Here is a 24994-nt window from a genome sequence, read left to right as displayed (position 1 = left end):
TATGCCACTGCACATGTGCTTTCACCCAGTTTCGTGGTTCAGCAATGCTGTTTGTTTGCTCTCCTTTTTAACCCCAAAGTAAAATACGAAGCAACATATGTCACCAGGTAAATACCCAGCGTGATTTAAGGGTCTCAGCTTTTCAAAACTCCCCCTTTTGAAGTTGCAACGTTTCTTTCATAAGTCTCTGGGAACCAGACTTGGCTTTTGAGGTTTCCAGAGGGACAGCACTGGTCTCACATGCAGGTGGAAGCCTTAGTTTAGTAATTTTCTTCCTCCTATGGTTTACAAACTTCCCCTCTGAAGGAGCGGCTGTGTGCGTGTGGGTGTGTGGATGTGTGTGCGTGTGCATGTGCATGTGCGTGTGTGTATGTTGTGGGGGAAACATTGCATCTATTACAGATGCTTCTTCCTTCAGGCTCATTTAAGTCTGAGAACACATCCTTTAGTGATTGTGTCATTCCCCCCCCCCCCCCCATTTCTCTGCTTTGCTGGAACTGGACCATAATGACATGAGACAGGTCGCATGATGGCAGTTTAATGGCCTGAACTCAATCCACCGGTACTTCTTTGTGGCCACCTTGGGATCTGCTCTCATCGTCACGATGTGACAGAAAATACCAGCAGAGCCAGAATGGATGGACTACTGCAATGGTGGAGACAGGGCGTTGGTAAGTGCAGGGGACAGGGACGCGGCTCTGAAAGTCCCAGGGCACTCCAGCAGCCATGACATCACCCTCACCAGACTCCCCCCCCCCACCATCCCTGTCCATGCTGTTCTTAGGGCACACTTCACTGAACAGCATTCATTGACCATGGTCTCTGCTCAGCACTGAGGGCACAGGGACAAATAGAACACACACAGGCCTGGGGCTAAATACACACAGGGGCTTACTGTTTCTCAGGGGAACCCACAGAAGCATTTAAATAAGCAAATGCGCTAGAACACCATAGACATCGCAGTGATGGGTCTCCACGCACAGGAGAACAATAGCGCCTAAGAGCAGTGGAACTGAGCTGCCTTTAAATGTCCAATATGGCTGAAAGAGGAGATGGGGAGAGGGATTTTATGGTCTAAAAATTTAAAAATCCAATAGTAAATCCAAAGGACATGTAATGCTTTCAAAGGCCCATGTGAATAAATGGATGGGTTCTGGATTCCCTCAAAGAATAAGTTTGAAGATTAAATTGAACAAATTCTCTGAGCATACTGAGGGGGGAAAAATATAAATTCAAAACAGTGTAGTGGTTATACAATTAACTCAATATGACAGCTAGAGCCCTGGCGAATGCTTCCAAGTTTTAAGGAAATGGATACCATGACCCTCTAATTTTTTTCAGGAAACTACACAATGGTGATAATATCTTTCACAAGTTTGTTAGGATCAGAGAAATTATGTGTGTGTGTATGCGTGTGAATATGTGTGCATACATACACGTATTTCATGTTATACAGAAATATATTTATATAAAATATAAAAAGGCAACAAATATAAATTTATATTACAATCTTTTGTACTATCATTTACAATCTTTTGTAGAACCTATTAGTAGATGCTGTTGTCTCTATTGCTTTTAATCTTGATTTGTTGTAGTTAACTCTAAAACAGAGGTCAACAAATTATAGCCCATCGTCCAAATCCAGCCCACAGAGGGCCAAATCTATTTATTCATTGTCCAAGGCTTTTATGCTCTAGTAGCAGGTTATATAGGTGGACAGGAGAGATACATCTCACAAAGCTAGAAATATTTACTATCTGACCTTCATAGAAAAGTTTGATGAACCCCGCTTTAAAATAATCACATGATATCAATCTACCTTTTCCCGCGCGCGCGCGCGTGTGTGTGTGTGTGTGTGTGTGTGAGTGTTTTGATATTTGGGTGGAGTGGAGGTGGTTGGCAAAAAAAACTGACTCCTAGGAAAAGTTCTGTGATCAGGTAAGTAGAAAACACTACATACTGTATTCCCCTCTGGGAAATTTAAAACGCACCTTGGCATATGAACGGCTTTAAGAAGTCCCGTATAAAAGAAACCTGTTTAGATTCATTTCCCTAACTGAGTTGGTTATTTTTTTCCCCTCTACGAACGTGTATTAACAAATATGGCAAATGCAGTGGACTGGCCACCCAAGACAACTCAGAGACCTCTTCCCTTGCACTGCAAAGGTTACAACATTAAATACTTTCTAGTTAAGCCTGCCTCATGCCTAACCGTGGCCATGTACCATAGTTTTGGCCAATAAGATACAGAACCCTTAGAGGCATGGGCCCTTCTAGAAAAACAAGTGAGGCCTTACCTTTATTCTTAACGAGTGGCCTTTGCCCTCCCCTTTTCCTCTTGGCCAGAAGTCAGTTGGGAGAGCAGCCACTCTGTGCTTCCCAGGCCAGGGAATGAAGGCTAAGCCTAATATATTGATGAGAGTAGAGCCCAAAGATGGCAAAAGCCTGGGTCTCCGACTATATCCCTGAAACACTGCTCTAAGGCAGAGCTGCCTACTCCTAAACTTCTTACTGAATCAAAGAAATACTTTCTGTTTATGGCCGTGCAGGATAGAGGAAGTTCTTCTCAGATTTTAATATGGGTACAAATCACCCAAGGATTTGTTACAATGCAAATTCTGATTCAGTAGGTCTGGGGTGGGGCACCTACCCACCTACCTGGTGATGCAGGTGCTTGTCCATGAATCACACATGGAGTAGGAAGGTCCCTGAGTTTTCTGTTCTTTGTAGCACAGTACTGTCATAACCATTAGGTCCTCTGGAATTCATCATCCAGGGAGAACACTTTGGGAAATTCTGAGGATTCTCGTCATCAAGCTCCCCATTTCCATGAGCCATTTAGAAGGTAGGCTCTGCCTAGTGTACCCTTCAGAGGATTTGGACTTCCTTCCTGCATCATTTCTCATACAATGCTCTCCTTATTATGGCCCACCATGCAGTGCGAATCTACAGTGAATGTGGGCAGTGGAAATGTTTTCCATGGCTCTCCTTGGCGTAGCTATAGATGATAATAAAGAGATGATTCTTTGAGCATCATAGAATTATAGCTTCCTCAAAGATTTACCCAATCCTTTAGTGATAGGTATGGGATGTAATGGCAAGAGAGGCCAACCCATCCACCCCCCCTCCCCCGTAACCTAGGAAATGGAGTGGGGAGGGAGGGAGGGCAGAGCTGAGTGGGAGTGATGGGGGTCTCCCCTCATGGATGTGTCCAACATTAATTCCCACTTCGCACAGAAAAGACTTTCAGAAGAAAATGTGGGCTCCTTTGTCCAAGCGTACCCCTTCCATCACATACACATCGCCGCTTCCAGTCGGTGACGGGAGAAGAATTAGGCACAAACAAGTCAGCTGCAAGAGACTGGGAGCAGGGGACAACAGTCGAAAAGGACTGCGGCCACGAGCAACGCCACAGTCTCACTTTTAATGGATAGAAAACAATAGCCAACAGGACTGATGAAGGTCAAACGTTAATCCCGTCTTGCAGACCAGCAAGAAGGAGAATAAAGTTTGTAGTTAACCGAGCACATTCAAAGGACTCCTCTAACTAACAACAGGCGCTTCTGGGAAGAGAAAGGAACGAAATCGAAAAAGGGAAGCAGGCGGTTTTCGTTCCACCCTGAGCTGACCGGGCGTTCCCGGGTGCTGGCTTCCCTGAGGCAGGCCGCGTTCTGCCCTGGGCGGGCCGGGCATCCCCAGCTGCCCAGCTTCACGGTCGTACATCGTCCTTCTCCCCAAAGACCTGTTGTCAGTATATGTATTTCTTAAGGCCATATCTAAATGTGCTTGGTAACTAGTAAAATCCTCCAGGGGTTACAGTTTAAGTAACAAATTGTTCCGAGGGGCAGCAGCATACAGGACATATCAAGTTGCCATCTCCAAACTCTTCCTGCTGCCCGTGTATTCAGTGACTGCAAAGCCAGCCATTTCCCTTCTCATCATGATTAACCCAGAGCGTTAGCAAATCCCCAATCTATTTAGAGATACAGATCCATGAGGGAGGCTTTCCTCATCCTTTCTCTAAAATGTAGTTCCACTTGACCTAATTGGGGCTTGGGGAGATTCCAAATCTCATTTTTTTCATTTTTCCAAGTGAAACCATGGGTTTGACAATGGGGCGTGTGAAGTATTTCCGACCGTCTTTGTTAATTAAAGGAAAAGTTTTCATCTTAGAGTCTTGAGAGTTTTAAGAGCGAATGAAAAGTAGATGAAATTCAGGAAGGGCTAAAATAGCTGAAATGTTCTATTTTTTTCTTTTTAATAATTGGTGCTAAAGAAGGAATATGGGCTCTAGATTTTAAATCCTACCATTGAAGGGAAGAAGGTAGCTTCTAAGTGTTTTGACATGCAGAGGAAGGGTTCAGGGGCCAGCCACAATAACTTTGTCCTGCTCCTGTGTTTGATCCCATGCCCATGCCCAAGCTCTGCTTGTAGGCTTTTAACACAAAGTACTGCTCCTCACTTCTGTGGCTCTCCCTGCTCATCAGGTTTGTTAGTCACTGGTCATTTTCATTTTGAATTTGTAGGATAATCCTGTTTCAAAGCGCAAATAAGGTCAAATTTAAAAGGTGATTTCCTCAAGGCCATAAAGCAAGGCCACTGCATTCCCTAAAAATAGCTGTCAAAGCTTCTAAATATCTCTCCTTGTCAATGATTTGAACACAGTTTCTGTTCCAAGGGCTCTTTAATGTGACACTAGAGTAAGCACGTACCTACCCAGGTAGGTAAGAAAGCATAGGCCAGAAAGTCCACAGATCTGGATTCTAGACTCAGCTCTAACCCTCACTGGGAACTCAAGGAAGCCTTTCCTGCTCTGGGTTACTTAACTTTATTATCTGTAACCTAGGGATATATGGTATATGGTTATCTTACAGGGTGTTATGGGTTGAATTATATCCTCCAAAAGGACACGTGGAAGTCCTAACACCCCTGTGCCTATGAACACGGCCTAATTTGAAAATAGGATCTTTGCAGATGTCACCAAATGAAGATGAGGTCACTAGGATGGACCCTAATCTAACATGACTGGAGTCCTTATAAGAACAAAATGCCATGCGGGGGCACCTGGGTAATTTGTTATAGCAGCAACAGGAAACTATACAAGATAACATTTTCCCTGGCTAACCCCTAGGCTTGCTGTACTAAAGACAAAGTTAAAAAAAACAAGAAGTTTAAAAACCAAACATTTATTTTAGTATTATCATGATTCTAATTAATTTTAAAGATATGCCAGGTACTCGATTCTACCTTTCAATGAATGGATAAATAAGTGAATCAAAAAATTTTAATTATACAAAGGCATGTAGACCAAATTGTGTTTAATGATAATTCTTCAAGGGCAAAATTTTAGTAATAATAGTTTCTTCACTACATAGTACAGTGGCTCCCCCAGAACAAGCCTTCTCTAAATGTTCTTTTACTTGATTAATCAGAAACAAAGATGGGCCTAGGAATACCACACAGCCACTGGGATGGGAAGAAGGCAAGGAAAGGGTGTTAAGTAATTTCTTCCTTAGAGTATGCCAATAACCCTGTCATCCTCACCCACTGAGATGATCAGAGTTTCAGAATGTGGCCAGTTTCCTTTGGGGTAACTTTACTTCTTCGGATCACTCCTGATACCTAATTAGCAGCCAGACACTTCCTTATAAATAGCCATGTTTTCAGCACATTAGGGCATTTCCCCTCTCAGGACTGGAGACAGATGTTCAAAGGATGATCCTAGCTGACAAAGCAACATCTGGCATTTAGCATCTTGCTGTGACTGATTGTCTGATATATCACCCCAAAGTGAGGAGCAGCAGAGCCCTAGAATGGGAAATGGATCACGCAGTGCCAATGTTCCACTGAACGTGGAGACTTTGTGTGTTAGAGCAGAGGGAAGAAAGAAAAAAAAAAAAATCCAACTGTATAAAACATGATCAATTTCACAGCTCCAGAAACCAAACCAAAATAAGCATCAAAAAGATGACATGGGAGCCATTTGAGAGACACAGAAAATGTAGAAGTCTTATATGAAAATATGCTACTATCTGGGGATTATTATTCCTAAAGCCAACAACAGTAGTCTGGATATTTGGCTATAGTCAAAGCCCTACATTTTATGATTCAAGAGGCAAAAGGTCTGTGTCCCAGTAGAGCCACCCACATGTGATACTAAAAAGAGATGTGATCTTGGGCAAAGTACTTCATCTTCACTAGTAACTTAGTGTCCAAATATGCAAAAGTGGGTTCATGGTTACCTTATTAGGTAGTCATGAGAATTTCTTGAAATTATATATAGCAAGCATAGCATCTGGCACAGTTATGTGCTTAAATGATGAACGTTTATTGATCAGTTAGCATGTGGTGGGCACTGTGATAAGGGCTCGGGTTGCGTTCCTGAAGGTAACAGCGTGGTGGTTCAAGCACAGGCTGCCTGGGTTCATATCCCAGCTCTATCGCTGACTTTTTACATAACCTTGCGAAAGTTACTTAGCTTCTATGTGCCTCAGTGTCCCCATCTCTAAAAGCAGAGAATACTGTACCAACTTCACAATTTGTGGTCAGAAATAAATAAGCAGAGGGGCGCCTGGGTAGCTCAGTTGGTTGAGTGGTCGAGAGTCTGACTCTTAGTTTCTACTCAGGTGATAATCTCATGTGTCAGGGGATGGGGCCCCTCATTGAGCTCCATCTGAAGATTCTCTCTCTCTACCTCTTCCTACATATGTGCACACATGCGTGAGTGCTCTTTCTCCCTCTAAAATAAATAAATAAATCAGGTAGGAAGGAAGCATGGAAGGATGGAAGGAAGGAAGGAAGGAAGGAAAAGGAAAGGAAGAAGATATGGGGCACCTGGATGGCTCAGCTGGTTTAGGTACCTGCCTTCAGCTCAGGTCATGATCCCAGGGTCCTGGAATGGAGCCCCGCATTGGGCACCCTGCTCTGTGGGGAGTCTGCTTCTCCTCCACCTGATGCTCTCCCTACTTGTGCTCTCTCTCTCCCACTCTCTCTCTCTGTGTCACATAAACAAAATCCTAAAAAAAAAAAAAAAAAAAAAAAAGGAAAAGGAAAGAAAGAAAGAAAAAAGAAAGATGCAGATATGTTCAATGAACTTAGAAACAGTGCCTGGCACATGATAAGCATTCATAAGTATTAAGTAATGTTATTATTGTCCCCTTAATCTTTGCACCCCTTTACTATAGATACTATTAGATATATTTGGTCAACAAAGGAGCTGAGTTGAAACAGTCTAAGTGAGCTGTGGATCCAGGATTCAAATATAGGTAGTCTTGCACTTGGTACAAAACTGGATTAAATTAGGTGATGCTGGAAGCCAGAGCCCACCAAATCTTATTTACTTTTCATCCACCCTTTTCAAAATGAACTGGCTTGATGACTCTGGCAAATTTCTTAAGCACTCTGGGTCACATTTCTATAATGGGAAAAATATTATTGATACCTCATCAGGTGATGAGGATTTAGTATGATGATGCAAAAAATTCCATATCATACAGCGTGGTACATAGAAAGCCCTCAAAATATGCTAGCTACCATAAGAAATATCAGTCGTAAAGCCCTGAAGACTTGCAGTCATTTCGTGCCATACTGATTTTAGGACAAAAACCAAATGCAACCAACTTTAATTCTCAGTGCTTATCCAGGACATCTTCCTCATCCCATAACATTGTTCAAGGACTTTCTTGTAATAACTGTCTGGTTAGGGCCCTGGAAAGACTCCTGGCCATGGGAAACTGTCTTTGGGTCTTTCAATGACGTGAAATATCTGGGCTTTTTCTTTTCTTTCTTTTTTTTTTTTTTTTCAAGATTTTATTTATTTATTTATTTGACAGAGATCACAAGTAGGCAGAAAGGCAGGCAGAGAGAGAGATTGGAGGAAGCAGGCTCCCTGCTAAGCAGAGAGCCCGATTTGGGGCTTGATACCAGGACCCTGGGATCATGACCTGAGCCGAAGGCAGAGGCTTTAACCCACTGAGCTACCCAGGCGCCCCCTACCTGGGATTTTTCTAAGGCTTACTTTGGACTAGGTTTGATGATGAGCAAAGTGCTGGCTGGTCAATGCAGAATAACTGCAGCCGCTGGCGAACGAGCGGCGTCACTGGCCCTGGGGTATTCACTAGTGTAGACCTGGTGGACGGATCTAAACAGTAGTGGCTGACATCATGGCACTGGGATGCTGGTTGGAAAAGGAAAATCATTCAAGGTTAAGCACAGGGTGAGAACAATCAGTGATAAAGCAGCACAACTTCCACAGGGGCAAACTGTATTCTCTGAATCATTAGTACAACTCTTGTACTTTTCACACAGTGTCTAAAATGATGCTGGGATAATTGATTTTACATTAGCAATTTCGAGAATAGTATATAAGAAATAGTACAAGCCTACTCCCTAGTTGCTTGCCAAAGCAACCTTAAGAAAATGATAAGAAAACCTATTATTTTTTCTCCCCTTAAACCACAGTTAAGGACCGTTATATCCCAGAAGCTGCAGAACAGGACCAGCCCCTCCCCATGGGTTGGGGGTGCCCTATCAACTCTGAGCTGTTGGCCATGTGACCCATCACGTAATCACTGGATTTGTCAGTTTTGGGGGTGGAATGCCCAAAACCTGGGTAGTGGGGTGGATCTAAGTAAACACGAACTTGGCTAAAATAGAGTTCTGTTGTCTCTGTGTGACAAATAGCTCCCCAGGCAAGTGTCCAGAGAGACCTTTGCAAGTTGTGAGAAATGGACACCCAGAGAGCCAATGTCTAGAGTGACAGGAGCAGACAAGTCTCTGTCACCAGGACTAAGGTTCCTCTCCTCTCTCAGAGTCACTTTAGCATTTGGGAGCCTTAAGGGTTGGAAGCCAGTACCATCCATCTTGTCACATTTGCCCCTAAGATCCCAAATTTCCAAGCCACTAGTAGACCCTGCAGGACGGGTGCTCAGAGGTGCCTACGCGAACGCTCTGCTAGAAGGGCCATGCTTGGGGTCCAGACTCCTTAGCGCATCTTTCCCTATGCAGCCCAAAGCCCTTGTAATCCAAAAAAGGTCCCCCTCATCCACGGCCTGATCTCTGACTTGCTATTTCCCCAAGACAGTCTCTTTGCATTTTTTACCATAGGGCTACAGGCAGGAGGGTAGAACCATCAAAAGCATTGAGAAGTTGACATTTTTCCTAAAGCCAGCCTCTGAAAACTTCTCATGTCAGCAGACTTACCACCTCTAGGAACAACCTATTCCATCATTGACCATCTGTGACAGTTTTTAAAGTTGAATCCCTGTCTTTTATGCACTGGTCTCCATTGAGCCCTCAGCAGCCCAGCCTCAGAATGGTGAAGAAAGTTCATCCAGAGTCCTGCAGAGTAATGACCGTGGACAGTACCACAGACGTGGGGGTCCGGAGGCTGCACCTGGAGCTTGGTTAATCATTGACATCTGATAGGAAGCACAGTGGCAACATGAGGAGTTGTCAAAGCCTGACGAATCTGTCTTCTAAAGGAGAACCCTTAAAATTTGGAGCCCTTTGAGTTGTCATTTCTTCAGGTCAAACAACACCAGCTCCTTCAGGCATTTGCTTTATGACCCAACTTTTAAGTTCTCTCGGGACATCATTTTCTTTCTTCCGAGCATCGTCACCATTTCTATCACTCTCTTAAAATACAGGGACCAGAACTGATCACAAAAGTATGAAACTGACTATGTGGGAATGCTGGACGGTGAATCTTCATATCCAAAGATAATTCAACAAAAGGAAATGGGTTGTAAGAAGACAGCAGACATTTGATTTGGTTACAATGAAGGAGTTGTGAATTTATTTTATTTTTAATTCATCAAGCTTTAGGCCTGTATGCCTTCAAAATGCCAAGCTCTCTCTTCCTTCTACTACCTCTCTCTTTACTACACTAAGGCCAACTAATTTTTCAATTTAAAGTGGCATCTCTTCCAGGAAGACTCCCCTAACCCTTTTAGTCGGGGTTGGGTGCTCCTTCCAGACTCCCACCCCATCCTGTGGATATCCCTACCACAGAACTTTCCACCTGCTTTAAACTGTCTGCTGAGCTGCCTTCTCTTCAACTTGATTGCTGGTGCCCAAGACCCTGAATTATCGGACTATAGCTTGCCTTTGTAACACTGCCTGGCACCGAGGAGGGGTGCGCAACAGGTATTGATGGAAATGAATAAATCAAGTGACAAACACTGGAATGAAAATCTGTTGGACAACCAGGGAAGGCATGAAAGCTGAGAGCTATGGGTCCCTGGGATTCTCCTTCTACTCATTTACTCGTCATTTCCACACGCAAGGAGAGCCCTGCCCCAGCATTCCCTACAGAGGAGTCACATCCCTGATAAGAGAGTAATGACACCAAATGGGAGTGAGACACCAAATCCCTACCAACTTCCAGTCATCTGATAGAGACCTTCGCCAGCCAAACCCCTCTAGACTGGAATTTTTAGGGTGACCAAGGGATTTATAATGATGTGACTATAATAGAAACTGTAGACGCAAGTGTGGAGGAGGTTTTCGGAGGATGGCTTTCAGGTTATAGGAACAGGGGCCAAGAGGACAATGTGGGGGATGGTACTGGGCTTGCTCCTTAGTGCCATGGGCTCTCCTTCTGTGCTGTCTGCACAAGGCTGGGCGGGGACCACACTCTGACAGTCAGACGGGTAGAGCCACAGGGCACAACCACAGTCCCAGAAGCACTTTGAAAGACACAGGAAGTGAGGAGTGTGGTGATAAAGGAAACCAAAACTCTAGAGATAAGGAAAAGTTAACCTACTGAAGGAACCATCTGAACTAATCTGGGACGAGGCTCTGTTTTCAGAGGTGACATCACTGACAGTGCTTAAAAGCAGAATGAGGCCAGATTTGCCAAGGGACATGTGTGGGCTTCCAAGCCTTCTAATCCCTCCTCAGCCACACCCAAAAATAAATTTCAGGAGGAAAATTTTTCTTGGCAGAACTGGGTATTTTTGTCTTGCTTACCTAAACTATCATAAGTGGTTTTGTTAAAATAACAAAAAAATGAATGTTGTTTCATGAGCAAAAAAATATTGTTTAGAAATTCCAGTTAGGTAAATACCCCCCCCCCCACCCACACACACACCAACCCCAGTTTCCTAAGGGCTTTTTTGTAAAAAAGCAAATTAAGCCTATTTGAGGTACGGCCTGAATGTTATTCAGTTCTGCTGGGGGCCTTTACTCTTGGCTGCAGCTACAAAAGAAGATTCACGGTAAAGGGGCCTGTGGGGGTGGCTGCCATTTACCCCCATGTTTTCATAAATGGAAGCAGCCAGGCAAAGAGCACAGCTGTCATCATTTCCCACACAGGCACCGGGGGCTTGGAAGCTAGCTACTTGAGCAAGGGCCAATATGACAGGCAGGTTTCCTCGCATAGCAAATCTAAAATTTTATTAGCAACAATTTGGACTGTTCAGGCAGGTTCAATGCCTTGTGTTAATGTCTAAAAATAGATCTGTTCACTCTTGCTACATTTGCCATGGCTGTTTCTCCTTTCTAAAACTAACCTGGGGCGCCTGGGTGGCTCAGTGGGTTAAAGCCTCTGCTTTCGGCTCAGGTCATGATCCCAGGGTCCTGGGATCGAGCCCCGCATCGGGCTCCCTGCTCCACAGAGGAGCCTGCTTTCCTTCCTCTCTCTCTGCCTGCCTCTCTGCCTACTTGTGATCTTTGTCTGTCAAATAAATTTAAAAAAAAAGAAAAAAAATAAATAAAACTAACCTATCAGAGGCGCCCACTGTTCCTTAATATTTGCAATAGTCAGTGAACAGAAGAAGATTAGAGCTGACCAGATGTAAACTGAGAGACTCACCAGATAGACCAAGAAAGACTCACCTGGAGCGGAAATCTGAAAGGTTTGTTTATTTAGTCTTTCTCCCGCATGCATCTTTTTGTTGCAGATTCCAATTGGAGTGGAAATGCCAGGTTGCTCCGAGAGAAGGTTGTCCTTGTAATGTGTCTTGGTCAATTGGAAATTGGCAGCACTTGTGCTCTCTTGAGAACATTTTCTTGCCAATCTTCTAGGACATTTCCCAAGACCAAGTGGATTGGCCAACTGGACAACATTTCACTAAGCACGCAAACTTTTCATAGTGCAATCCAGACTTTTCAGAACTCTCAGTTCTTAACAAAGTAGACAAAAATAATCGTGCTTCACTCTTCCCTAACCAGGTTCTTCCAAAATCACCGTTGTGGCCTCCCTAAAAGTGAGAGATAACACAAATTCACTCTAAAGGCTAATTAAGAGAGACACCTACATTTAGAGGAAAAACAAAAATGCAGATGAAACCACTTTTAACAGATTAGCCAAAAATTCAATTGTGCTTCTTATAAGAACTTAACCTTTTGTTCAGGATCAGTTATAACATCATTAACTTTATCCAAAGAAATATATTTATCTTGGGTACAGAATAGAAAAGGTCAGGTACGAGATTCCAAAACCTTAAAAGAGAAAGATATATCTCTAAATTACTAAGTGAATTCAACCTTTTGGAAAAACATTTTATATTCATTAAGAACCTTCTTACTGTGGGGAAAAATTACAAAATCCACCAGTGGTGAGAATTATGTGAGTGTTTGGTTCACTCGAACTCCTCTAAAATTACAGTGTCGAGCCATGTGTAGTTAAAGCACCCTTGTAAAATACCCTCCAGCCTGTGTTGGGGGTGGATTATTAAATAAACTAGATTAATTATGATTTTACAAATGCAGTGGTAAATTAAATAAAGTATCAAAACCAAATCCATTCACAGCTGTTTGGAAGGATTTTTGGCTTAAAAACTTCACTTATCACCAAATAATATAATCAGGCAATTACCAAGTGACAACTGAGTGATGATGATAGCATCAAAGCAAAAGGGCAAGAGTCTTAAACTCCCAGGAAAGTCCCTCATGTTCAGATCACAATGTACCAAAGAGGAGATATAGATATAGATATACATATCTCCTATATATATCCTCCTATATATATCTATATCTCCTCTTTGGTACATTGTTGGTACAAATATATATATAATATATATATATATATATATAATATATATATATATATATTTTTTTTTTTTTGCCTGATTTTGTCTGCCTTCCTGGTCAGCAATAGGTAAGTGATAACTTTTCAGCAAATGATGTTTTATTCCCCAATCAAAATCTGCATGAGGCACAGTGGGCAAAGGACCTAGGGCCTGTGATACTTTTAAGGGCCCAGGACAATGTTTTTGTTTATTTTAGAAGCATAGGGAAAAAATACAAACTTCTAAGTCAAATAAAATGTTTTTATATATTATTATTACATCATCTATCTACCACGGCAGTCATAAAATATAATTTTTACTTTTAATTTTAATGAAGCAAAAGGCCCACCAAGGCAGAGGCAGCTAGATTCCATGAATTGATTACATGGCCCTGTCTAGACCCTTCCTATGGGACCACAAGGTGAGTGGCTGCCTTGGTGAGTGGCAGGAACCAGCTGGGTGTCAGACTGAGGGTGGAAGAAAGAGGAGGGGGTGGGTTGGGGTGTGTTCATTGGGCCAAGGGGTGGCAGGGTTTAGGTTGTAGGCCACATAAAGAGCTCTGTCCCCCACAGGGCAGCAAAGCTGAGGCTCTATGAATAATCCAGCAGCTCTGCTTTCTTCACTACTATATCTCAAGCCCAGAAATGATCCCTGACTCATAATAGGCACTAATAATAGAAAATTTAAATGATTCCGGGGTATGGTATGGAAACTACTGGCAGAAACAAGACAGAGCTCTATCCCTCTCATGCAGTTCTTTACTCCATTTCTTTAATGACTAGTGCCAGCCCCTACTGATTCCTCAGTGACATGTTTTCTTCTTTGATGTTCATCTGTATCCATCCTTCCTCTCACTAAGAATAAATTCCCATTGAGATAGCATGGATCTGTTTAAGGCATGGCTCCTTCAGTCACCAGCTCTATAACTTTGAGAGAGTTCTCTACCTTCTCTAAGCCTCAGCTGCCTCCTGAAGAACATGATACCTGTTCCTACATCAGATGGTTATGAGATAATGTGTGTCATGTGATAAGCCCAGTGAGAATTACGTGGTTAGGTTCTTAAGATAGGACTTCCCTTTGTGTCAACTATATATCACCAAGCATAGAACCACACTCAGTAATAGTTTTTACTGATGTTCCTGTAATCTACCCCTAAATATTTGCAGTTAACTCATTTTACACACAACTCTTAACAAAAGGCATTGCTAAGTTCAAGAGTCAGGATGAATGGAAGCCAGACAGCTGCTTGGTAACACAAATGAGAGCGGACCCCAAACATCACTGGAGAGATGATGAGATGGACAGAGTATGTGGTTGGCAGATGTTCTGATAAGTTACTTGCGATGAGAGGTACAGAGATATAGGGAGGAGGTAAGAAGATCAAGTGGCCTCGAGAGTAGGCTGCCTCCAGAGGTGGGTGGGTTCTCAGAGCCCATGTTTAATTGAGATGCAAGTCTGGGATGAGAGCTGGGCAGAAGGGAGCCACCAAGGGCATACCTTCTCGGTCCCTCCACCATTGAGTCCTCAGCCTGGCTGCCAAGTAGATATAAAACACACATTTTAAGAAAACTGACTTGAATGTGTGACAAATATTTGCTACCTGGGACCGTCTCAGCCTAGACTCACCTGGAGAAGCAACACATTACAATCCCTGCACCTTGCTCCTCTCCTGAGGTTTTCCCCAGCCATGGGTCCCTCAGTTGCACACAGATACTGATTTTCCTTTCTTCTGGTATCCTGAGCACCTTTTATTCCTTCTTTAATTTTTTCACCTTCAATAAATTCATTCAAACACATTAATATGTGCTTAAGAGTATATACTATGAGATACTTTGATAGGCAGAAAAAGGGATGCTGTGTATTTTTTTTTTTAACTTTACTTTTTTCTTTTAACATTTTAAAAATTGAGATATAAATGACATAGAGCATTACATTAGTTTCAGGTGTACAGCATAATGATTCAATTTATTTATATATTGTGAAATAATCACCACAATAAGCCTCATTAATGTCCATTGTCATCAAGTACAGATGCTCTGAGTATTTGAAACAAGGTTTTAATCTTCTCCCCGGCAAGATATTTATGACCCTAACCTAAAAACGTGGAAGCCATCATTCCACTCTGAGATCTGAGGATCAGATCAGCTTTCTAATTCATTCACCCATTCGTTTATATATATTAAAAAATTACTTAACACTTCCTAAGCACCAGGCAATGCTTTATGCCGTCCACATAAGGCACTGGATGAGACAAGTCTTACGGAGGAGAAGACAGATAAGTATATAATGGCCAGTGGAGGTAAGGGCCAAGAAGAGAAGGGGAGCCAAGCACAGGTACAAGAGTCACAAGGAGCTACTGAGCACAATGTGGAAAGGGCTGTATGAACAGAGCAGAAACTCCACTATTCACCACACTTCTCATTCTTTCTCACCAGTCTTTGCCTTCCTCCTCTGATATTCCTCCTGGATTCAAATTGACTCAGTCTTTCATACCTTCCAAGGTGGTTTTGTCATCAGCTGGAAGAAGAACTGGCTGGACAGAACTTTTATTCACCTAGAAGTTAATAATAATGTTGAAAATTTCAAATGTTTTATAGTAATCTAGTCATTAAGCTTTTCTGTTGTATTCTGAAGTATCGAGTGTTTTCTCCCATCCCTCCACATATCAATGAAAAGAGCATCCAGACATTATATATTTATATATATAAGTGTAAAACTTTCATTTAAAATTTTTAGTATAAATTCTACCTCTTTAATCTGAAACATTGCTAGAAACATTCCTAAAATGAGGAGGGAAGGAAAACTTCTACCCAGTGTTGAAGGTTTTGCAGATATAATATCGACTTGTTTCAACACATTGCAAATACAGGGGTCTTGTGTTTTCAAATGGACATGATGCAGTTAAAATGCCACATACCGGTTCCACACCTTATATCTTATAGCTCCATTCTCTGTTTAGACAAGGAGTACTTCTACCGATTATAATAAGCACATGGACTAATGTGATTTGGGGGCCTTGTAAGCCACATCTTTGTTAGTTTTAAATTCCACCACTTTATGTATGAAATTGTGGTAATTTTATTCATTTCAGAAAGTGCTCCACAATTATGCTGTGTCCGTCTGAACCCTTTCAATTAAGCCAATTAAGCCCTGTTTGCATTATTATTTCTGTTATAGACAGAGGATTTAATTTTATCAATTTCTCTCCTAATGGCCAAATCATACACGTACCAATTATACCTAAAATCACACCTTTCTCTTACCTTGTTCTATCTTGAGCCTCTTCCTGGCCTTTCTCAAATGCTATTAACAATTATTTTTGAAAATACAGGAAATAGTCTGGGCCATTCCAATAATATTGAAACTTTGGCAAGTTTATAAATAATCGTTTTCTCCCTTTTATGTATTCCTGATATTTAAGCCATAGATTATTTGGGTTTATTGTCACCCTCTAGTCATTTCACAAGAATCCTCTTCTTAATTTTTTAAAATATTTATTTATTTATTTTAGACAGAGAGTGTGTGAGTGGGGAGAGGGGTAGAAAGAGAGAGAGAGAATCCTCAAATAGGGTCCCTTCTGAGTGCAGAGCCCAACGGGGGCTTATTTCACAGCCCTGAGATGACGACCTGAGTTGAAACCAAGAGTCAGACGCTTAACCAACTGAGCCACTCAGGCACCCGCCTCTTCTCAACCTTTGTAATACAGAATTTGTACCTTAGAAGACAACCTTAATCTCCCTGGCCTAGGCACTCCACTTGCAGTAGGACTTCTGACTTACTTTGACTTAATAACTAAGCAAGATGGTGTGAGAAACTCACTCAACATATTATATGATCCCTTCTCTGCATAGCAGAGAATTCCAGAAAATACAGACATGACACATCGAGCAGTAGCCATTTCATTAGGATATGTCAGCTATTTTCCCAAGTTATTTAATTCTGTTTCGCCTTCTCTTCCAGGTGTAAGTCTCTTTCATTCCTCCCCGTTGCCCCCCTCCCCTTATTTTCTTCATACCTTGTTACACCTGAACTTTCTCTGTTGTTTTTATCTCCCGGAGCAGCTTCCATTGGGTTCCCAAGGTGTGTACTCGGTGCCATACTTTGGGCTGTCTCCCTACATTGAGAACAATCTCCTACCCTGACACCCTCCGTCTTCATCTTCAGTGAGCCTCATTTCTGCTAGGAACTATATCTGAACCAATTTTCCTACCCAGCTGCATTCTCCTGGCTGTTCCTATGAATGCTGTTTTGGCCCAACCCAAGTGCCAGCACTTTAGGAGAAAGATACTACATGTTTCCATTTCTTCTTCTAAAGCAGCATGTTTGATTCTAAAAATAATACCTACCTTCAATATAAGAATTCTGAACTCAGTGTCAGAGACTTTCACCCAAACCATTGCCAAAGTCAACTCCCATCATTCCTTCAGGTATTTCTTTCCACTTTTCTAGAAGTTCTAGGACCCAAACCCCCAGAAGGTGAAAAGCAAGGATAGATATTTCTTATAATAAAAGGGTAAGAAAATCCATTGCACACATCATATGGGTCATTTTGTGCTAGCAGCGAAAGAACTGACTATTCTTAAGATATAAAAATGAAAAGATGGGTGATTTAATAAAAGTTCTGAGGCTTCACTGGCCTTATCTCCCATCCTTTTTATTTTCAGAGATATTTTGAAGGGAGTTCACACAATAGTAATGATCCATCATCAGTTTGGTGCTCTAAAGCTCAAGCTGTCCAAAAGTTTTCCATTGACATTTCATCTTTAAGAAGAGTAATTACTCCAATTATTCTCCAAATTTTGGATTCCTCTATAGTATGCGCACAAAGCCAAAAGCGTTACTTGTCATATGTTGTGTGCATGTATATGTGTGTATATATATAGGTATAATGAAATATATATATTTACCAAATATCTGTATTTACCAAAGATAGGTAGATAGATATCAAAGAGAGTGTTCCCAAGGAATTTTCATTCCTTTTACACTTAGGAAGAAAAAGGCCTCAACATTTTCGAGGGTTGTCTATAGTATTTCGTTTTTATGGAAACATTAGAAAGAGAGAGCCAATTATGCAAGACTCCATTTAATTTTGATTGCCTTACAATACAAACTGCTGAGGTTTTATAGGCTCCCACTAAAGAAAGAAAAAGACTTACCACCTAATTCCAGATATCTTGTGACTTATGAACCTTCAGACATAAAATCATTGAGTCTCCAGGGCAAGAAAGAGCCTAAAGTGGAAACAAGAAAATCAAGCTAGTCAGTAATGAAGATCAAAACTAAAAACGTTCATTCCTGAATAAGCCTTTTTTTTTTCTTCAACTTTTACATTTGTCCTTTTTTATTTATTTGTTTGAGTCTACTTACATCTGGTCAGAATCTCCTTGTTGTTCATTTCTAGTGGTTTTTCTAGCCCAGCTAACAAGGAAGATACGTTATTTACCAGGCCAATGGTAGGACTCAATTTAAAAAAAATTAAAATAGTTACATGTTATTTATTAAGTTAAACAAAGGTCACCCACTCAAATGCCTTCAGGAGCCTAACTGACAGTCTATTATTTCCCACAATGGCAAGAGAGCATTCGTTCACGTTCACACGGCACCCCACGTTACTGCTGGGCTGGGATCCACCGCCATAAGAGCTGCTACAGCCGGTAAGGTCAACGTGTAAAGCAGCCCAGGATGAAACAGTGTGAAGCAGAGGTGCCTGACATCCACAGGAGGACACAGAACCCTGCAATCAAAGCAAATGCGTGTCTGCAACCTGAGTTTTGGATCCCAGGTCACCAGTTTATGATATCACTCCAGAATTAGGAAGTCTTTATCAACGGAAAACTGAATTGCATCTCCCATTATATTAGAATTACTATGTTTCAGTGTTATGTCTGCTTTGGGAGAATGTTTAAAATTCCTTTTTGATCACCTGATATAAGGAGAATTTTTAAATCCAAAGACAGTACAGCAGTGAGGTCCATCCTATACCAAAAGCAGATGAGTCACTACACTTTCTATTATGGAAGTGTAATCTTTGTTCCCACAGCAACACATAATAACAATGAAGGTATTATTTAGTATAAAACCTCCAATGCTTCTTTGTATCTTCCTCCTGTCCATACCTACCCAATGATTGTTCAATGAGATGTAATCTCGCTCAATCTTCTTCCGTCTCCAGGAAGGCATGGTGCTTGCCTACAAAAAGGTCATAGTTTGGAGAAGTAACATACATGTACACAAAGGACTGTAATAGGAGAAATATGGCATTGCTACACGAGTTGTTTTTAAAACGTGGTAAAGGGTACAGATAAAAGGGAGACACTCAGTGATATAAGAAAGGCATTGAAATGGTCCTTGAAGACAGACCAGCACCAAATTATGTCAGGAAAGAGCTGATTGGCATCGAGCTACACAGAACAGCCGTGTTAATGAGGCATGGAGACTGGAACCACTGTGAGCATTTGGCAGTGGATAGCCAGATCACAGCGACCATGTGGGCAAGTAAGTGGGACAATGGGATTCTAAGAGAGATGGGTTGAGCTCTTTCCTCACTGACTGCTCCATCTCACACTCCATATCTTTGTTCCTCCTCATCACCTGCCCCCATTTCAGTAATAGAGCCCAGAGCTCAGTCCTTGGACCTCTTCCACTGTCCACTCATATCTTTTATTCTCATGGCTTTAAGCACCACCTTTATTCCGATGACTTCATGGTTTGTGTCTTCAGTACATGACCTGGACTCCACACATGCACATTCCAATTGCCCATAGACCATCTAGACCAAGAAGTCTAACAGGCATCACAATGTTGAGTCCTAAAACCGCCTGGTGTTCTTTGCAGGTCTACTCCTCCTCCAGCCTTCCCCACTTCTGGTTGATTTCCTTCCAGCGGCTCAGGCCAAAAATCTTGGGTTCATCCTTGACTCTTCTTTTTCTCAACCCACAGACAATTACTAGAAAATCCTATTGACTCTACTCTCATATTACACCCAGAGTTTGACCATTCCTCCTCACCTTCTCTGCTACACTCTAGACAGAGCCATATCATCTCTCACCTGGATTCCAACATCCTCCCAATAGACCTCCCTGCTTCTGCCTTCCCCTCCTACACACATGGGATTCTTAGTGCAGGATCCACAGTGATTCAGTTAAACTGCAAAGCAGATCATGCTTTCTTTGACTCGCAATAGTGAAAACGGCCTCGACTTGCTCACAGGAGAGCCCCAGATTCCTCCAATGGCTGGGCAAGCTTTCGTTCCCTCAACTACAGCCAAAGTGGCCTCCTTGCTGCTCTTACAGTCCCTACCTCATGGCCTTCATGTCGTCATTCTGTTCACCTTGAAGGTTCTTCCTCTGGACATCCACAGCTTCTCGGTTTCTTATGCCTTTTGCTTATAGGTCACCTCCCTACTGAGGCTTCCCTGACCACCCTGTTGAGAATGGCATCCTCTTTGATTTTTTTTTTCCTTTTTGCACTTATCATGTGTATTTCATTTATTTATCATGTTTATTCTCAGCCTCCCTCTTTGATGTAAGCTCCAAGAGGTCAGAGATGTTTGTGGGTTTTGTTCATTGTTGTATCTCCGGCATCCAGGACAGTGTCTCTTATGCAATAGGAAATCAATAAATATTTGGTGACTGACTGCACAAAGAAGAACCTTAAGTGGTTTCAGGCAATGAGAAACCACTGAAGATGTTTGAGTTGAGTCTGAAGAAAAGGAAATGAGCAACAAGTCTTTGCTGAAAACTTGCACTGTATCTTTGGGGCACAAATGGCATTTCAGGGGCAACTGTTCAAAAACAAAATATTAGAAAAAAATGCCATGACTTCCTCCCCTGACCCATATTGATTGCATCCCTGTTTTCTCTGACTTGATAAGCTTATCAAGACAGCGTGGCATTATGGAAAAATTAAGGATACTGGGGTAAAAAAAAATACCAAGTTAAATTTCTGATTCTAATAGTGTCAGTTTCATCTATAAGATAGAGGTTATAATAAAAATTTTTTATTATGGGTTATAATGATTAGTACTTATTACTAATATATACTAATGTGTATAAAAGATCTGGCAGATAGTAGGTATATACAAAATCTTAGCTCCTCTGGTTTAATAATTAATTAGAGCACAGCCAGCCTCTTAAACTTACCTGCCTATTTTTTCATACTCTATTCACTAAAATTCTTGCTAATGTTATGGGTAGAAATTATCAACCAATATTTGACTAACATGCTCAGCAATAAAATGTGCCTGCTGTACGATTCCTTCTGCTATGTTTCATTAATTTTTCTATGATCCAAGCTTTCAAATTCTGCATCCATCTCTGACTATCCCATCAACTCCCAATCTTTTTCAGTCCCTGGGGGGAAAAAAAAAAACTACTTCATCAAGAGCTTTATTGAATTAAAAATGCATTCATTTTTTACTCTGTATTTCGTTCACAAAGAAAGCTTTAAAAATCAAATTTAAGACTAAAAAAGATTGGAATCACCACATCCCACTCCAAATTGCCCATATAATTTCTTTATTAGGCAAAGTAGACCAGTTCAGTGGTTCTTGAACTTTTTGGTCTCAGGACCCCTTTACATTCGTAAACATCATTAAAGACTCCCAAAGAGCTTTTGTTTATATGGGTTATACCGACTAATATTTGCTACATGAGAAATTAAAAGAGACATTTTTTAACCTAAGAATACACAAAGAGACATTTCATTAGACATCAGAGCAATGCCATCATCACACAAAGCCTGCAGAAAGCTCTGCTCTGCAATCATGAAAGGAGAGTGAGAAAGACAAACAGGAATTTTGTTTAAAAATATTAATTTTTATTTGATTGTATGATTATGAGATTTGTTTTTATGGTTATGAGAATTGTTTTTACCTGCCAAAACCTCTGAAAGGGCCTTAGGGATACCTCGGGGTTCCTGAACCACAGTTTGAGAACCACTTGCCTAATTTTTGTTTGGTAACACATCAACCCCAATCTTTCAATGACTTAACATAATGAATATTTATTTTTACTCACATAAAGCCCACTGTGGCCTGGACAGGTCTTGTGCATCTTATAGCTACACCACCTGAAAGATGTGGCTTCATCTCAGCAAGGGAAGGGGCATCTAGCTGGCTCCTAACTGTGCTCATCCAAAAGCACACATGTCACATCTACACATAATTCATGTGCCAGAAGTAGTCACATCAATATCTGGTGACTGAATGTACGAAGCAGAACCTTAAGTTGGTTCAGGCAGTTAGAAACTCCTGAAGATGTTTGAATTGAGTATGAAGAAAGGGTAAAGAGCAAAAAGTCTCTGCTGAAACCTTGCATCATATCTTTAAGGTAGAAATGACCCCAACCCACTGCAAGGGAAGCTGGCAAACTAGAAATCCACTGATTTACTTTAAAACTTCCGCATGGAACACCCTTCTCCAAATACAGTGTTTGGAATCAGCACATCTAAGTTCCATTCAGTCTGTTGAGCAGAATGTAGATTCAAGGCATTCCGTCAGATGGTGACCAGAGAAGTGAAAGACACTTTCGGTGCAGGGATAAAGAACATGAAGAAGGGAATGGATCCAGTTACAAAGTCATCACAATCTATGACTTTTCTGATTTAGTGAGCACTTACTATGTACATGCCAGCGGTTGTATTTTTTGTCTCATTTAATCCTCACCAAAACCTCATGTGTTGGAGCACCTGGGTGGTTCAGTGGGTTAAGCCTCTGCCTTTGGCTCAGGTCATGGTCCCAGGGTCCTGGGATTGAGGCCCGCATCGGGCTCTCTGCTCAGCAGGGAGCCTACTTCCCCCAGGTCTCTCTGCCTGCCTCTCTGACTACTTGTGATCTCTCTCTCTGTCAAATAAATAGATCTTTAAAAAAAAATCAAAACAAAACCCTCATGTGTTATGCCATTATTTATGTCCATTTTTAAGCTGGAAAAATTGAGACACTGAGAGATTTGAATAATTTGTCCAGGGTCCTCTGGCTACCACAGGTTGGAGCTAGGACTTGAGTCCAGATCTTTGGACGTAGGACAGCATTTTAACCATGTGGGCTCATAGTACTGTCTCCCTCAGCTATCTTTTCCTCGAGAAAATCCTTCATCATCACAAATGATGTTTCATCAGATTAACTTCATCCCCCAAACTGGGTGAGGGACATGTGACCTAACTACTACAGGCCAACAGTGACATGGATGTCACTTGGAAAATCAGAATACCGGTAATGGCTGTGTCTTTGTTAAATCTCACTCACTATGTTTTCACTGCTTCCCTTGGGAGGTCAAAGCATGGAACGTAAAGTGCATGGAGTACTGGGTTCTAGACCCATCTCTGCACGCGGCGAGTCCTGCCACCTCTCCATGCACTGTTTCCTCATTTTTAGAAATGAGGAAACATAGGAAGTGCAGAAGCATGAGAATCAGACAGATCTATGCTAGATGCCAGCAGTGTCACTGTTTCTGGGAGCTTGGCAAAATATTTAAATTGTCAAGCTACCATTTCTTTATCTGTACAATGGAATCAATAATGAGGTCATTTAAATATAAAGTGAGATAATACATGGGAGGAAACCTTGAAGGTACATGCACCAGGCCCACATCTCCCAACTCTACCCATTTCATCTGTTCCCTTCCTGTGTGCTTCAAATAGCATGCCAACATCTGATCCCACACAAACACTGGGAGATTCCATTCTAGTCTTTCACTCAGATTAATGCATCTGCAACCGCTCACTGGGGCATCTACCTTGGCAAATGTAAGAAAGACCCATTCACAGACAACCATTACATAATATTAATGTTTCATTTTATAGAAAGTTTTTTTTTTCATACTTTTCAAACAAACTGAAACACACATCAAGGCAGGATTTTTTCTAAGAAGAAAATGCACAAAACTTAGAATGCAGAGTTTCGTTCTGATTTGCTTAGATTATCCACTTCCTTTATTTGTGAAACAAGTAAGAGTCCATGTAATATGCTGTTTTACAGGAGGCAAAATGTTGAGAATCAGTGCAAACTTTTTGTAAAGCTTTTTGTTAATATGTGTCAAGAGCCTGAAGTTACTCCAGGAAGTTCTATCCTCAGTAAAGAAAGTAATCATAAATATGGAAAAGACTTTATATACAAAGATGTTCAACACAGGATTATTTAAAGTAGTTAAAGTGGTGTAATCTAAATTCTCCAAAACTGGGAACTAGATATGCAAATGAGGATAAATTCCAAGTATGGTATTTTATGATGTATATGAAGATTTATGATGATACAGTATATAAATTAGGAACACATTTAGCTGCCAATAACAGAAAAACCCTACCAACCGTAGCTCTAACAAAAAGAGGTTTATTCTTCTTACATAACAAGAGGCCAGGGGGGGCAGTGGCTGCTATTTTTAGCATAGCTGCTCAGTGATAACAACTGAACCCAGGTTCTTTCCAGTGGTTCGGTATGTCACTGACAAGCCTTAACTTTTTATCCTTATGCTCATTGCCTCACAGTAGTAAGATGACTTCTATGGCTTCAAGTATCACTCACTGTTTTCAGGGCAGGGACCAGGGGAAAATGGTGGTATCAGAAATGTCTCCTCTTGTGCTGTCTCTTTCACCAGGAAGTGACACATTGTTCCCAAAAGACCCTCATTTGTGGCCCACCGTCCAGGGCTGTTTCTCACGGCCACAGGTAGCTTTCAGGGAGATTGAGCCAGTGGTTGTTGACCTTCCCTCCTCTCTAGCAGAGGTGGGAATGGCAGAAGGAAGTAGTCAATCAGCAGTGAGCAGGGGAGGGACTGAAGGCAGGTGGGAGGGAGAATGCAGAATGGGAAGCAGGTTGAAGCGGCCATATTGAAACACAGCAGTGGGTTGGGGAGGATAACTTTACAATCTTGTCCCAGCCTTAGGGTCAATGTTTGAATTCTCCCAAGGTGAGGGACTAAAGAGAAGGCTGCTTCGAGGGAACCTTTAAATGGAAGCTGGACAGTGAAGCTGATGGACAGCTGTTT

The 24994-nt window shown here is 41.6% G+C and overlaps 1 long non-coding RNA gene across 4 annotated transcripts in view; it reads right to left on the bottom strand.

The window, feature by feature from the left end:
* The window catches only part of LOC131809435 (uncharacterized), a 184235-nt gene that overhangs the window by 46046 nt on the left and 113195 nt on the right, over positions 1-24994 (bottom strand). For all 4 annotated transcript variants that reach the window (XR_009345171.1, XR_009345172.1, XR_009345173.1 and 1 more), the window contains exons 2-5: positions 19134-19202; positions 18170-18244; positions 15446-15567; positions 11839-12203 (exon numbers count right to left, since the gene is read on the bottom strand). This is a non-coding gene — a long non-coding RNA (uncharacterized LOC131809435). The remainder of the gene's footprint in view (positions 1-11838; positions 12204-15445; positions 15568-18169; positions 18245-19133; positions 19203-24994) is intronic.

This window comes from Mustela lutreola, chromosome 10, assembly GCF_030435805.1.
Source record: "Mustela lutreola isolate mMusLut2 chromosome 10, mMusLut2.pri, whole genome shotgun sequence".
NCBI lineage: Eukaryota > Metazoa > Chordata > Mammalia > Carnivora > Mustelidae > Mustela > Mustela lutreola.
Note: the sequence above shows the minus strand (reverse complement) of the source record. Positions and strands in the feature narration are given on the sequence as shown.